Source organism: Camelus bactrianus, chromosome 13, assembly GCF_048773025.1.
Source record: "Camelus bactrianus isolate YW-2024 breed Bactrian camel chromosome 13, ASM4877302v1, whole genome shotgun sequence".
Classification (NCBI taxonomy): domain Eukaryota; kingdom Metazoa; phylum Chordata; class Mammalia; order Artiodactyla; family Camelidae; genus Camelus; species Camelus bactrianus.
Genome location: NC_133551.1, coordinates 18340891 through 18355725, shown reverse-complemented (window position 1 = coordinate 18355725; position 14835 = coordinate 18340891). Strand labels below are relative to the sequence as shown.

Sequence of the window (14835 nt, the reverse complement as noted above, 5' to 3'; positions counted from 1 at the left end):
AGAACTATCACAAATTCAAGATAAAATGCTTACTATCTAAATACAAATTTTAGCAGCCACTAAAATTGTTAGGATCACTTTACTTCTTAATTACATTCAAAATAATTTTTATTACATAGTATCAAACTAAAATATAGTTACTATTTTGCAAAATTCCGAACATTTACAAAAATACAGTAAGCTAACACTTCAAATCAGACTTGAAGACAGTTTGAATATTCCTTATATGCCCACAAAGGTTTCCCTAGTCCTTTGCGAAATGTTAAAGGGATATTTGTCGAACAACATAAATGGTTAATGCTCACCCAAGTGACATCAACAATTTAAGGCACCGGGCTTAACCTTCTCATTCAAATTGCTGTGTTACTGAAGCTTAACCAAGTTTTCTTCATGCTTGGCCCCCCATTTAAGTCTGATACTCTGCAGTTTTTTTCCTGTATCAGATTTTACTTTGTCTTGAATTATTTCCTTTCCTTCTCTTACCTGCTTTCAAGAAACAGAAAAAGGCTCTTTGATGTACCAATTCAAAGTATGTTCAGATGAAAGGTAAATAATTCAATAGGCTCTTGAGGAGGGTTGACATTTGAATGTTGGAGGTGGTTCCCTTTACTCATCGTCTCTCCTACTGAGGTCAGGTGACCCATGGTAGTGACTTGCTGGAGTGAGTTTCGAATTCGTGAAAAACTTCTAATAAAGAATAGTGACAGAAATAGAAAAAAAATCAAAGTAGGAAAATCTAAGTGTATGTTCTTATCACGTTTTACACTTGTCCAATAGTTACAGACCTCTCTGAAAATATTTATATGTGTGGGTGGAGGCAAGTTGCCCATTAAATTGTAAGAAGTGTTATCAGATTTATCAGGACTTGGCTGTAAATTTGACTACACAGTTTTGGCTCATAGAGAAATGAGGAGGAACTATCTGATTAAAGTGTGCATTGCTGCTGAGGCAACTGAATGTTGCCATAGCAATTGAGATGAAATGTGCAAGAAGTGAGATAATTAATTCTAACCCCTTTAGTAGTTTTGACAGTCAATGCACTGCCAATAGGAAAAGTTATCTACAGTATTAAGATAAAACACATTCCTCATGGAAAGTCTCCTTACTACTATTTTGTTGTTCCCTTTCTAAATACATTGCTTTAGGTGTCTAATTTGAATGTTCTCTTGTAATAATCAAATACAGTTTTGACCTTGGTCTGCAGCTGCCTAGAATTTCTGCTGGCTTATTGTATCATGGGAGCAGACATCTATAAAAAATATCCATTTTTTTTCCCTCTAGTTCTTAAAAAAAAGTATACTAAAGCCAAAGCTGTCATATTTGAGCTTGAAATTCAATAATATCTAGAACGTGCTGCCCTCTTCAGGAGCTGACGCTTAAAAATACTTTGATTTTTTTTTAAGCAGTGTAGAAATTAAAAATATGAGCTATAATATGAAAAATTATATTGATAATTCTTCAGAAATAAGTACTACACACTAAGTAGTATTTCTAAGTCTAAAGTTTTTCCATTAAAATATTTCATTAAAAATTGATAAGCACAAAAAATGTGAAATAAATTACTAATATTTATGATTAAATATGAAAAACAATTTCCTTAAAAAAAAGCTATGTTCATGGGGAGAAATCCTCAATCATTACAGAATGCCATATTTACTACACAAAAGTTTCTTTAAGGTTAAAAATGTCAAAAAATAAGATATTTTCTGTGTGAAAATCTAAGTAGGACACTTTTCAAGTCTTAAATTTTATTCTCCAGCAAAAAGTCAGTAAATTTTGTCAATATTGGTCCTTTGAAATTTTAACTAGTTTTCATTTACTGAAACATCATCTTTCTTGGAAATACTGATTTCAAGTTATACTAACACATAATTTTTATTCAAGATTACTTTATTCAAAAATAACAATGAAGGATCTGAAATGTCATTATCCAAAAATTCAAATAAATCCCTTTTCTGCATATGTTATCTATTAAAATTTCTTTAGCAATCATCTAGTTTTGGCAGAGGGAGATGAACTCAGTGTATTTTTCTCTAGATTAAGTTTATGATTCTTACAAAAACATAAAGGAACAGAAAATGACCAATATATAGTAACATTATTTATCAAGATACAAGAAAAGCACATTTTCTTATATTCTGACATGTTCCTTTCTATTAGAACTATTGACACTAAGAAAAGTTATTTCATACTAATTATTAAATATGAAAGTCAATTTTAAAAATTTAAAGGACACAGTAAATTCAAGAACATATATACCTTTTCAAAATAAAAATTTGTTCTAATTCTTATCATGTGATACAATTAAAACCTTGTTTTTAATCAACAGAAAACAATAAGAAAGTGAATAGTTCTTTATTATCATTTATTTAGTGTGGTAAAGTAGGAGCTTGGACACCTAATTCAGTTTCTCAGCTCCTACATCAGATTTTCAGTTCAAGGTCCAAAAAGGAAATTTATTTACATGTAAATAGATGTAATGGTCATGAATGCTGACTTCAAGAAAGGAAATGCCCCTCATTTTTTCCTTAAAGAGTTTTAGGTATAGCCGTCCAATCTGTATCAGTGAAAAATTCATCTGAGCTAAAAGGGAGAAAGAGAAAAAAAACCTTCTGGCAATATTCTCTTAATCCAATAATATATGTTTGGGGAAAATAAAATGTCTTATTCCTGACTTTGAAAGTACTTATCACAATTGTTAAATCCTAAAGTAGCGCTGTCCAAAGGCATGTAATACACGGTCAAAAATTCTTAGAACACCGATTTGTGTTTTCTGCAGTAGATTTACTTCACTTTTGTTTTGCTGCTGATGCATTACATTTGGCAGTTAGGATCCCTGTGGGTGGAGGTATAATAAATAATAATATTTTCTTTACTTTCCAGGGTATTTATGGCACAATGATGAATTTCATCTTTCCCAGAATGGTAAGTAAAGAGCTCTTTCTTTATTTGATAGTACTGAATGCAAGCAAGAAAAAGTGAATTTTTATAATAAAAGTGGAGTATCATTTGCTAAATGTATTGAATGATCTGATAATTATAAGGTAGCATATACTCTTGAAATAAATGGATACTGTATTCAAATTCTATAAGCATTCCAAAATTCTCACCAAATGTGCTGCAGGCTCTTCAGAGGGAATATAAGATTTTTGCTTTCTCTGTTGGATTGTATTAGAACATAGTTCATTCTACATTTTGTTTCCTTGGGTAATTTATTTTAAAATATACACAGATATAGAAATGAATGTGGTTTACACTCTATGAGCAGAAAGAGAAAGCGTATCTGTGATACATACTGAGAGTGGGTGAGTAAGAATCCTTTGGAATTTTTACTGTTACATAAAAACTGATTGTAATTTATGTTTGACCCAGGCTTTGCAGCATCTGTGAATTTAAAAATGTTTGTTTTCTAGGAGCATATATCATAACTTCTCCTAGGCAAGCTAGCTACTGCATGATTTTGTTCAAACACATAGTTTTGTTGTCTTTAAGTTTTATGACTTAAAAAGGTAATATTTAGTTTTAGTCTTAATCATAGCCTCTTTACAATTCAAATAACAATAAAAATCAATCTTATTGAATGAGAACAGTCAATGTAAAATGATATTTCTCAGCAAGTTATTACTGTCTACTATGAAGTTCCCCTCTCCAGTGGTTCTTGCATATTCCCTATAAAAAGAAGGAATTTCTCACTGTCGAAAAAAATCACCTTGAAATAAACCAATCATCAGAAAGTGCTATGTTAAGTGAAAAAGCAGAGCACATTATAAGTACATTATATGTTGTGTGCATTTGTGCTTTGTAGCAGGGCAAAGAGAATTGGGATCAAATTGTAGGCTTGGAAAAAAACTCACAGAAGGTGCACAAAGAGTGGGAATGTGGAAAGTTTAATAATCTGCATTTCTTCTTCATTTTCTGAATTTCCTATAATGAGTATGTATTATTCTTATCAGAATAAAAGCATTATTTGAATAATAGACTATTCCAAGTAGCACATTATTATTAATGCAATATGTGTATATAAAATTGATTAAAAACCTCTTTGTGCCAATTTTATAACCAAAATGACACTATACAATTAAAAAAGAAAACAAAAACCTTCCTCCTAATCCCATAAGGAACTAAAAATATAAATTAAAGATTAATTGGGTAAAATTGTACAGTAAAACAATGAAGGATTTAAAATGAAGTTGAAGCTATTGGTTTTATTAATTTTATTCTAATGCAAAAGCACTCCTTGAATTCATGCATATGTGTGAAAAAAATAAACATTTTTAAACTGAAATAAAAGGATCTGCAACCTCACACTGGTTTTTAGTATATTAGAATTTGATATTTTATGAACTTTTTTCAGAAGAAGCAAAGTCTAGCTAGGAAAAGGCTAAAACATGAAAGTAAAACTTTTAAAATAAACTCACACTTTGTCAGTAAATCATATTACTTAATGGTAGCAGAGAACTTTGATCTAAAATCTACTGTGTAATTTATCCATCTACAATCAATTGTCATTTTCAAACATTAATGTGCAGAATTATTGTAAGGTCCAAGATTAAAAGAAGACAAAGTATAGTAAGACAACTAAGCAAGTATGTTAGCAGAAGAGTTGCTTTTAACCTAAAATAATGTTGAATCATATATTAATAGTAAACATGATAAATAGCGCAGCTTAGTTTTGAGATTAAGGATTTCATCTCAAAGGTAATTCATTATACAGTGAAAATTCAACATTAAAATATAAACTGTAGTTCTATCTCACATCTCCAGCAACTTGTCTAGAAATAAGCCAACAATTTTAGAAGACATTTTGGGGGAGGGTGAGGTGCTCAAGCAAGTACCTAATAAGTTCTCCTCAGTGCTTCCCAGAGCCTCACTTCCATCTCACTTGCTCACAGTTTACGTAAAACTGTGACAGAACTGGTTCTCTGACTGTCTAGCTCACAAACTGGAAGGGATACTATCAAAGCCAGGAGGAATGAGGGGAGAGCACACTGAGAAGCTAGAGGCTTTTTGCATCTACTCACCAGCAGTAAGAATTGAGGAACCAAAGACTAGTTCTGTGATACTGAGTAAGATATATCATACACTTGGGTTTAAAATTCCTGATCTGTTAAATCAAACAGTTATACCAGAAGGTTTTTAATAAAATCTAAAATTCCTTTCTAGCCCTAGAATTTTGCAATGAAATTATGTATCTTTAAACTTACTATATAGAGTATAAGATAGCATTGTGAGAGTTGTTAAAATTAAAAAGGTTTTAATGATTAAAAGGGTAAATTTCATTCATTTGCAAAATTCACTTATATTGATCCAATTTATAGTCTATAAATGAGGGATTATATATTGTGTATTTTGATGATATTCTTTCCATACTCATCTATTTAAAATGTACCTAAAATTTTAACCTGAATTTTCTCACTTTGCTTTGAATGAGTTAACACTGTACACAGTGTGTGAGAGAAGATCTAGCACCAGCCTATTCTAAAGAATGGGGAGCCAAATTCACACCCATTTGTATATGGAAATATATATATTTCTAATAGGTTTATGCTGCCAAGATGCTAATCTGAAAGATTGGGGAATTTATATATATATTTTTTGCATCCACTCTGTAACATCTTTAGTACAACTAACATGTCATGACATTTTTAGAAAGAAAATAAGCAAAATTAACCTCCTGTCCATGATCAAGAGCAGGGTCAATGTAACAAATTATTGGATGAATAAAACACTTGCTTATTCAAACTGTTTCTTTCTGATTTATAAGTGTGCAATTTAAGCAGCAGCCACAGTTCAGAATTACTACATGAACTGAACTGAAATGCAAATATGTATTTTGTTCACTTGTATCTGTTACATCTGAACTTTAAAACAATATTTCTTCAGCATTACTAAAATGATTTAGTAGATTAGAGATAAATTCCAACCATTTAAATAAAACAAATTTCTCAGTGTAATGAATCTGCATTTCAACAAAATAGATCTTCCTTCTCATTCCCAATGAACAAAGATTGATTGCATGTTTCTGTGACTAGTCACAGCATCTAGTCTTCAATCAACAATAAAGGATACTTTATTTCTGGGAACATGGATAAAAATTTGTAACTTTATTTTACTTATGATAAAAGTTCCATACTGAATTTAACTACAGCCAGTAGTCATTTTGCCATTTATCTTTTAAAATTTCACAACAGTTTCCAATACATTGAATGTCAATTTTTAGGTTAGATGATAGTAATATTAAAGCATTATTAATTGGCCAACAGGTTGATTACTTTTAAGATTTTGAAAAAAGCAAAGATAAAAACAGTCCTCTCCTTTTCTTTCAATTAAAGTTGCATGCAGTTATTCTTGTCGATTATAGATCCTCTTTTGGGATTTCCGGTTTCAAACAACTTTTTGGTTCATTTCACAGGAATAATATTCATCTTAATTAGAAAAAACAATTGATGGGCTTTTTACAAGAGGGAGTTCACTCTATGCACTGATTACTGCCACTAGATTATCCTGTTTAAGAATTTAAAAAAAAAAAAAGAAAGCCCTGCTTTTAAAACAGTTAGTTGAATATGTTATCTATTAGTATTCTATGAAGACAGAATGTCTTTCTTGATGAGCGGTTAATCCATTTTGTTTTAACCACCAAATTTTTCTAAGCAATATTCTAAATTGGCTTTTTAAATTATTTCAGATATATAAATATACCATCAAATGTATAAATCAGAATTGTTAAATAAATAAAAAGACATCTCTGGTGTGTTATTAAATTGTTTTACAGTTTATAAGATTAAAATACTTGCTCCTTTTAAAAAATATTTTTTAATATTTAGTAGCTAAAAAGTAAAATTCCAAATACATAAAAAGAAATAACAAATCATGAATACGTAAGTACTCTGTGACCTTTCAAGCGCAAAATTTATTCTGAATTTTTTCTATCCCTTGCTTTTCCTTGTAATTTTGTCTCATGTATTTGCATCCTTAGACATACTATTGTTTGGTTTGCATGTTTGCAGTAATATATAAATGAAAGTGACTTTTCCATTCAACAGTAAGTTCTTGAGTTTCAACCATTAGCTGCACATAATTATAATTCATTAGTTTATACTGTTGTACAGCCCATTTTGTGACATAATTTGTCTTCTTTAATGTTGATGGATATTTGCATTGCTTCAGTTCTTTGTTTTTGTTTTTTGCTATTACATATGGTGCTACTGTGTACACTCTTGAACATGTATAAATGGATATGTACAAAAATTTCTCTAGGGCAAGTGGTTCTTAATCTGGAGTGATTTTTGCCCCCATGGAATATTTGGTAATGTGTGGAAACGTTTTTGGTTATCATAACTTGGGGCATGCTACTGGTTTCTAGCAGGCAGAGGCCAGGTATGCTCTAAACATCCTCTAAGGCATAGGAGAGCCCATACAACAAAGAATTAACTGAACTAAAATGCCAATAGTACAAAGTCGGGAAACTTTACTCTAGAGTATATGCTTGAAAATGAAATTGCTCAGTCATAGAGTATGGAAAATTTCAAATGTACTAGATAATTCCTAACTGTTGTTCAAAGTATCAATTTTACACTCCTACCAGGAGTATAAAGATCAGTGTTCCGATAGATCTGCATTCTTGTTAGCACTGAATGTTGTCAGTTATTTTACCATTTTTTATCAACTTTGTGAATGTGAAATAAAAACTCATAATTTCAATTTTCAATTCCTTGGTTACTAATGAGATTGTGTATCTTTTCTCATGTTATTGAAAATTAGGGTTTCCTATTTGATGAGGTACTGATTCGTTTTAAACAATTTTAAAAATGGAATTTTAGGCAATATATACACTAATCCATTGTTCTTCATTTGTGTGACAAATGTCTTTTTCTAGTTCAGGAATTGTCTTTTCACTTCTTTAAGCTGCCCTTTTATGAGCAGAATTCTCTATCTTAACGCAGTTAAAACTTAGCAAACATTCTTGTTTTGCTTATATTTTACATTTCCCACTTAAGAAATCCTATCCTTTATCTTCTAAGTGTCTTTACATTTTGCTTTTTACACTTAAGTCTTTAATCCATTTGAAAATTTTTTTGTATAATGTCAGGTAGAAATAAATTTTAAAAAATAGAAACTATAGTCTTAGCACCATGTAGTGAATAGTTTGTTTTCCCCACTGATCTCCAAAGCTAGCCTTTTCATGAATCAAGTTTCCATATACTGTATTTATAATCTAATTTTTGGCTCTCTGTTTTACTCTAACTCTTTACCAATATTAAATTGCTAAAATTCTTAGAATTTTTTAATAACTGTAAAAGTTTGGTAAGTTCTTCTCTTTGTTGTTCTCCAAGAATGTCTTGGCTCCTGTGGCCCTTTAGTTTTCGATGTAAGTCTTGGAAAAAGCTTGCCAAAGCCACTTCCTACACACACAAAAAACTTGACTGAAATTTGTCAGAACCTACAGATCAATCTGAAGGGGACTGATACTTGTATTATAACTTTTAGTGTTCCAATCCAAGGATATGGTTTACTTTTTCATTTCTTTAGATTTTCTATAATATTTTTCAAAAAGATTTTCTTTCTCCCATAAATTTGCTGTGTTTATCACTAAATACTTTTTAATAAAGTATTTTAAAATTATATCTTTTAATAATTTCTTTTGTGCAGTGATAATTTCTAAAATTTATTCCAGGAATGTGGAAATAAAAATAATTTTATATATATATTTTTTATCCAATAAACATCTAAACTTTCTTATTAATTCTCATATCTTATCTGTATTTTCTCTTGGATTTCCTATGTAAACAGTCTAACTTCTGTGAGTAATGCCAGTTTTATTTCTTCCTTTCCAATTCCTATACCTTGATTTTTTTCCTTGTGTACGTCACCATCGAGACCTCTAGTACAATATTATATAGAAATTGTGATAGTGGACAATTTTGGCTTTTCCTGATTTTTAAAAGAAAGTCTTTTGAAGATTTCAGCATTAAGTTGGTTTTTTGTAGATATCCTTTATCAAGTTAAGAAATTTTCCTTTCATTTTTGGTTTGCTTTGTTTTTTCCTTTTAATCTTTGATGGATGTTGAATTTTATCAAGTGATTTTTCCTACCTACATTAATTTAGAGGAAAATATGATTTTCTCACAAAGGGTTGCTAAGAACTGAAGTATCTCTCACCCTAAGGACATTTACTGAATGGGGTGAAAATGAATTTCACTTTTCATGTCTTTGCTGGCACAGGGGAAAAGTGACAAGCCCAGGGTTTAGTGCTGGAATGCAAAACGGATATAGCCTCATCATTAACCTGCTATAAATACATCCATCCCGTAGAGGACTTCCAGGAAAACTGCAAGTCTTAAATGCATAACTAAAGAGCAAAAAATTCTCTCTTGAAAATTCATAATCATAAACTGACTTTGCTGTGTTTTCAGCTAAAATTTTATAATTTCGGTGGTCTAAAGACTCCAAGACAAGAATTTAGTTGTCCCTAGTTGTGCCTTTTGTGCCTGGCAGAATCAAAATAATATCCTCTCTGGAGAACCCAGCTTTATTCCATCCCTCCAAGAATTTTGACAGATACAATTGCATGAGTATAAGCCCAAAATCAGAAGTCACACCCTATAAAACAAACAAACAAACAAAAATCAAAAGCAAACAAAAAAATTCAAAGAATAAATAAGCAGAAATCAGGTTAAAAAAAGATAAAAAGCAGAATCAGACACACACAGTCTTCAAATATTGAAATTGCCATTTTCCTTATTTTTTATCCTCTTCTCTTTTATTCTCATTCCTTGTTGTACATAAAACTATATCCAAAAATAGATATTTTCAACATCTAATTTCCTCATAAATAACACGTAAGCCCTTCTTTTCTATAAAGTTAGAAATTGATAATGTAATCAAGTTTAACTTGTAAGCGAAACCTAGTTACCCTGAAATGGAATTTGATCTCAACATTTGTCTTTCAAGTTACAAGAACTGCAGTGAACAAAAAAAATAAAAGCAGAAATAAGAATAGATTCTTTACTCTTTAAACAAACAAGTACAATCATAAATATTGTATTAAACTAAAAATAACAAAATATATATTGATGACTATCATACAGATCTTTTTAGAACTTTAATATTATTTTAGACAGATTCTATTTAGCTAAATGCTCAGAATGATAAATATATTATAAATTATTAGAATAGCTCTTATTTGTGCAGCGTATTTTCCCCCAAAATCTCATGAACTTTCAAATATCTTTACATTTAAAAGAATTTATGTTCTGACTTGACCTTGAACCCCTGATTGACCTTAATGTTGGGCACTTGGCCAAAGCTGAGCCAATCATAATCCGTCCTTGCAATTTTATAAACTGGAATCACAGAACAAACTCTTAGGCACAGAGAGAATATATTGGTCGATGAATCCCAAGGAAGACTGATTCTGAGCTTTAATTCCAGTTATTAAACTTTCCAGGGATCCATGAACCAATAAATTGCCTTTGCTGAAGCTTATTTGATTTATTTCTGTAACTTGCAACCAAAACATTCCTGATACCCTTGTATAAAGAAAATTAAATTCTGAGATGGTTTTCCTGCATGCTGGAAGTCATAAGAGGCAATGGATGAATAATACCTTTAATACCATTTCCACCATAAGGTAAGAGAGTTGGGAAGAGTTCCTGGGTGAGCTCTTTTGAAGCCCTGCCTAAACCTCTCCCCTCTAATTTATTCCCGAGGCAGGTCAAAGTAAGATTATTCCTTATGACAAGGTTTAGAACCAGTAGTATGTTGATGATTAAACTTCTAGTGTCTAGACGGAGTCCATCAAGAAGCCCTTTCTGGATGTAGTATTATTTTCCAGTTACTTTCTACTTTGAATTTTACATGGCCTGAAGGACTGAAATGTGAGGGAAGAGCGTAAAAATTATTGAGCATTTTGTGCTATGTTAAGGACCTGGCTGTTCTTTTATTTTCTAGTTAGGTGTTAAGGGCTGAATTTTATCCCCCTCAAAATTTATGTGTTGAAGTCCAAACTCCTAGTGAAATAGGACTGTATTCGCAGATAGTCTTTGGAGAAGTTATTAAGGTTAAATAAAGTCATTAGGGGTGGCCCCTAACGCAATATGACTAGTGTCCTTTTAAGAAGAGATTAGGATCCAGGCACATACAGGGGAAAATGGCATGAAGACAAAGAGAGAAGGTGGTCATCTATAAGCCAGGGTACAAGTTCTCAGAAGAAATAACCCTGTCTGTCAAATCTACCCATAAAATTGCTTTCAAATATATCTTCTACTTTACTTCCACTATTACTACCTTAAATTTATGCTTTGACTTTCTTATTTGAAATATTCTAATAACCATCAGCTCCTCATCATTCTAATTCAAGCATTCATAGGCATGCTAGCAAACCCACTAGACTGTGAATTTGTTGAGGACAAAGTCTGCTCTGTAGTCTCTCCTTACGCTCAGTGTATAGTCTGTGGTTCCTAGACCTGGCTGTGCATCAGAACTCCAGGTGGCATTTTTTAATTACAGATCTTTGAGCCCCAGACCCTATCTGTTGAATCAGAATCTACAGGCTTGTGAGCTAGAAATTGGTATTTTTAATATATTCCTAAGCTGATCTTCTAAGTAATGGACAACTGCTACTTTTGTTTGCCCCTCTTTTTATTAATGATCATGTGACAGCTTCCCCCAAACTTCCTACCTTGGTCTTCTGTCTTATTGTGCCTTCTGTTATCACAGTGTTTTTTGAGTAATAAATCTAATTAATTAGTGATATATTTCTAGAATTTTCTTGTTGAAGGCCTATATCTATTGTAGATTACATCCATCTCCTGAGAAGCTACAAAAATGCCATAAAGATACCTTAATAATAGTAAAAATAAATGAAGCTTATGTGGTTTGTTCACTGAAACTCATTAAGCAGGTTCCACACTAGGATGTTCTCTTCGCTACTGCCTCCAACTATATGAAAGAACTGGCAGAAACATTCACTTCTCTTGTAGTTGTTTCGTGGACTGGCCCTATTCATATTGATACAAATTGTATGGAAGGCCCACAAACGAAAGTGAGTTTAAGAGTTCACCTTGGAAAAGGAGGAAGTAATGTCTCAAATTCTACTCCAGCTCTCTATATTATAAACTTAATTTACACACTTATCACATGGTAAAAACTGACAACTTTATACTCTGAAAAGAGAAATCACACTACTTTTCTTACTTAAATAAAAACCAGCTTCAAGACTAAAGCAGTGGGTCTTTGTATGTACTCATAGATAGGAAACGTGATAATAATGGCAGTCCTTAGAGATAAGCTCCGCTGTTAGTCTGTACTTGAAATCAAAAGCCCTCTTTCTAACCATACTTAGATAACAAAAGGAAAACTTGCTGAATATATCTGCCAAACTGATCAATCCTATTGATACTTGTTTTGAATCTATTATAAGAAACATTATATAATATAGGAGGATCAAAAGAGACATGATTCCTGATTTTGTGGAGTTTTTGGTTTAGTTAATAGAAGTCCTGGTTTTAAAAAGAAAAAAGGTGGGATGATAACAGGAGCCTGGAATGAAGGCAGAGAGCTAGAGTGTGTGAGAAGCGGTCATGCCCAGATGATGCTTCCTGGAGGGAGGGACCACTTATTCTGTGCTCAGATGTCAACAGCCAGGAGAACCCTGGCCCTTGAACGAACCAGTGAGCGTGACCTCTTTGACAGTCTTTGCTGCTTGTATATACGTTATAAAAAGGCTGGTGCAAAAACTACGTATTACCCATGGTCTATTTTTCCTATTCTTAATGTACACATTTATGTATTCATTATGCAAATATTTTATTAAAAGTACTTATAAAATAAGGCCCCTTACGCAGGCTCAAAGTCCTCAGTATAAACTAATATACTAACGAGCTACCTAGTCGTTGGCTTATTTTTTCCTAGTTTATATTTTTAACCTTGTTGGATCCTTTGGATTATCATTTTAACCACATAGAACAATAAAAGTTTAGTGTTTCCAGATTTGGATTAACATCTCCATGAACAGGAAAATCACTGTTTCTTCTATCAAGATATTACATCTTTGAAAAATTTTGACTGCAAGAGGTTCTGTTTTTAAACTGAAATAGGCTTCATTGTATCTTGCAGCATCTTAAGTCAGTCCCTTTGGGCCATGTGGAACAAAGCTAATCCCTCTTTCACATAATAATTTAATAATTTTTTAATTAAAAAAATATAGGTGATATTTTATGAAATTAGGATAGGCTTACTAAAGAAGATCTGGATAATTAAAAGAACTAGATAAAAGAAGGAACTAGCCACATTCCCAGTACTGAAAACAACCACATTTTAAATTTTGATATATCTAGTTCCAGTATTTATTTTCCCCTAAATGGTTTTGATACTCTGTTATTTCACATAATTTTATCATATGTAAACATACACACATACATAATATAATTTAATTTCTATCTACTGGGGGACAATCTGCTGTAGAGGATAAGTGGGCAGCACTGGAGGAAGATAGACCTGGGTTCAAATTCAAGCACTACCACTTGCTAGCATTTATTGCCTCAGATATGTTACTTAATCTCCTCAACTTTCTAATCTATAACTAGAACCCACTTCTTGGGGTTGTGGCCAGCATTAATTAATGTAAAATGTTTAGCTTACTGCCTAGTGAATAATAAATTATGAATAATGATTCAGATTATTATTATGCTGATGCTATTCTGAGATAACTATCAAACACACAACGTTCAGGCTAAAGGTTCAATTCTTTCAGTCCTTTCTCATATGAGATGGTTTTAAGTCCCCTTATCATGCAGGATGCTAAATACTGGAAGTTATTTAATCTTTCCATTCATATATTCCCTAAAATGTTGCTCTCAGAACTGAGCATGGTAACCTGAACAGCTTGAAATTAGAGTCGGATTATATCCCCCATTATTCTATGCACATCCTAAATTTACCAATGCGGCCAAATTATTTCTTCTTCATCTCCTTCTTCTCCTTCATCTCCTTCTTCTCCTTCTTCCTCTCTTCCTCCTTTTGCTCCTCCGATTCCTCATCCTTCTTGTAACCATTTTATACCATTGATTCACTGCTAAGTAAAGCTCCTCTTTTTTTCCCATGGATACTGTTTCTGAGTCACATATTCCTCAAATTGAATTTAGGCAGTCGGTGCTTTGGTCCCAAGGCAGGACCTCACAATTATTTCAACCAAATTATGTATTGTTAGACTGTGTTCATCTTTTAGTTTCTAAGAACCTTTAGATCCTGATCTTGTAATCCAATGTATTTTCTCACCTTTCCAATCTCATGTAATTGATTGATAGGTATGCCTCTCATAGTTTTACTCCGTCATTGATAAGTACGTTCACATCAGACAAGGCCAGAGACAATGACCTGTGGTGTACCATTTGACAAAACTTCCTCCAGGCTGACACAGATTCACTAAAATTGCCGTTGGGTGCAGTCATTCAGCCAGGTATGAAAACACATAATAGTACTAGCCTGAAACATGTCTCTCTCTATCTGGTCCACAAGGATAGAAAGAAAGACCTTATTAAGTGACTTGCTAGAATCTAGATATCGACATCTAGTGCCTTGATGTACTGGTTTATTAACTTTACAGAACAAAACATCCAGGATTGGGCTGAATAGCTTATTCTTGTAGAATTTACACTTTTCCCCAACAATCACTTTTTAAAAAATGCTTACAGAATTGTCTTTTTTAAGTATAATCTAGGTTAGGCTCTTCTCCTGCCATTCAACGTAAGTTTCATGGCTCTGAAGTTTGCAGATTCTGCCATTTTTTTTTTAACATAAACTATTTGTCCCTTATCCTTTCTACTCTATTTCTCA

The 14835-nt window shown here is 32.1% G+C and overlaps 1 protein-coding gene across 1 annotated transcript in view; it reads left to right on the top strand.

Moving 5' to 3' along the window:
* ADGRL2 (adhesion G protein-coupled receptor L2) overlaps positions 1-14835 on the top strand; it is a 252611-nt gene that overhangs the window by 45353 nt on the left and 192423 nt on the right. Inside the window, exon 2 of the mRNA XM_074376152.1 lies at positions 2884-2925. The gene's annotated coding sequence lies outside the window, so the exon portion shown is untranslated. The remainder of the gene's footprint in view (positions 1-2883; positions 2926-14835) is intronic.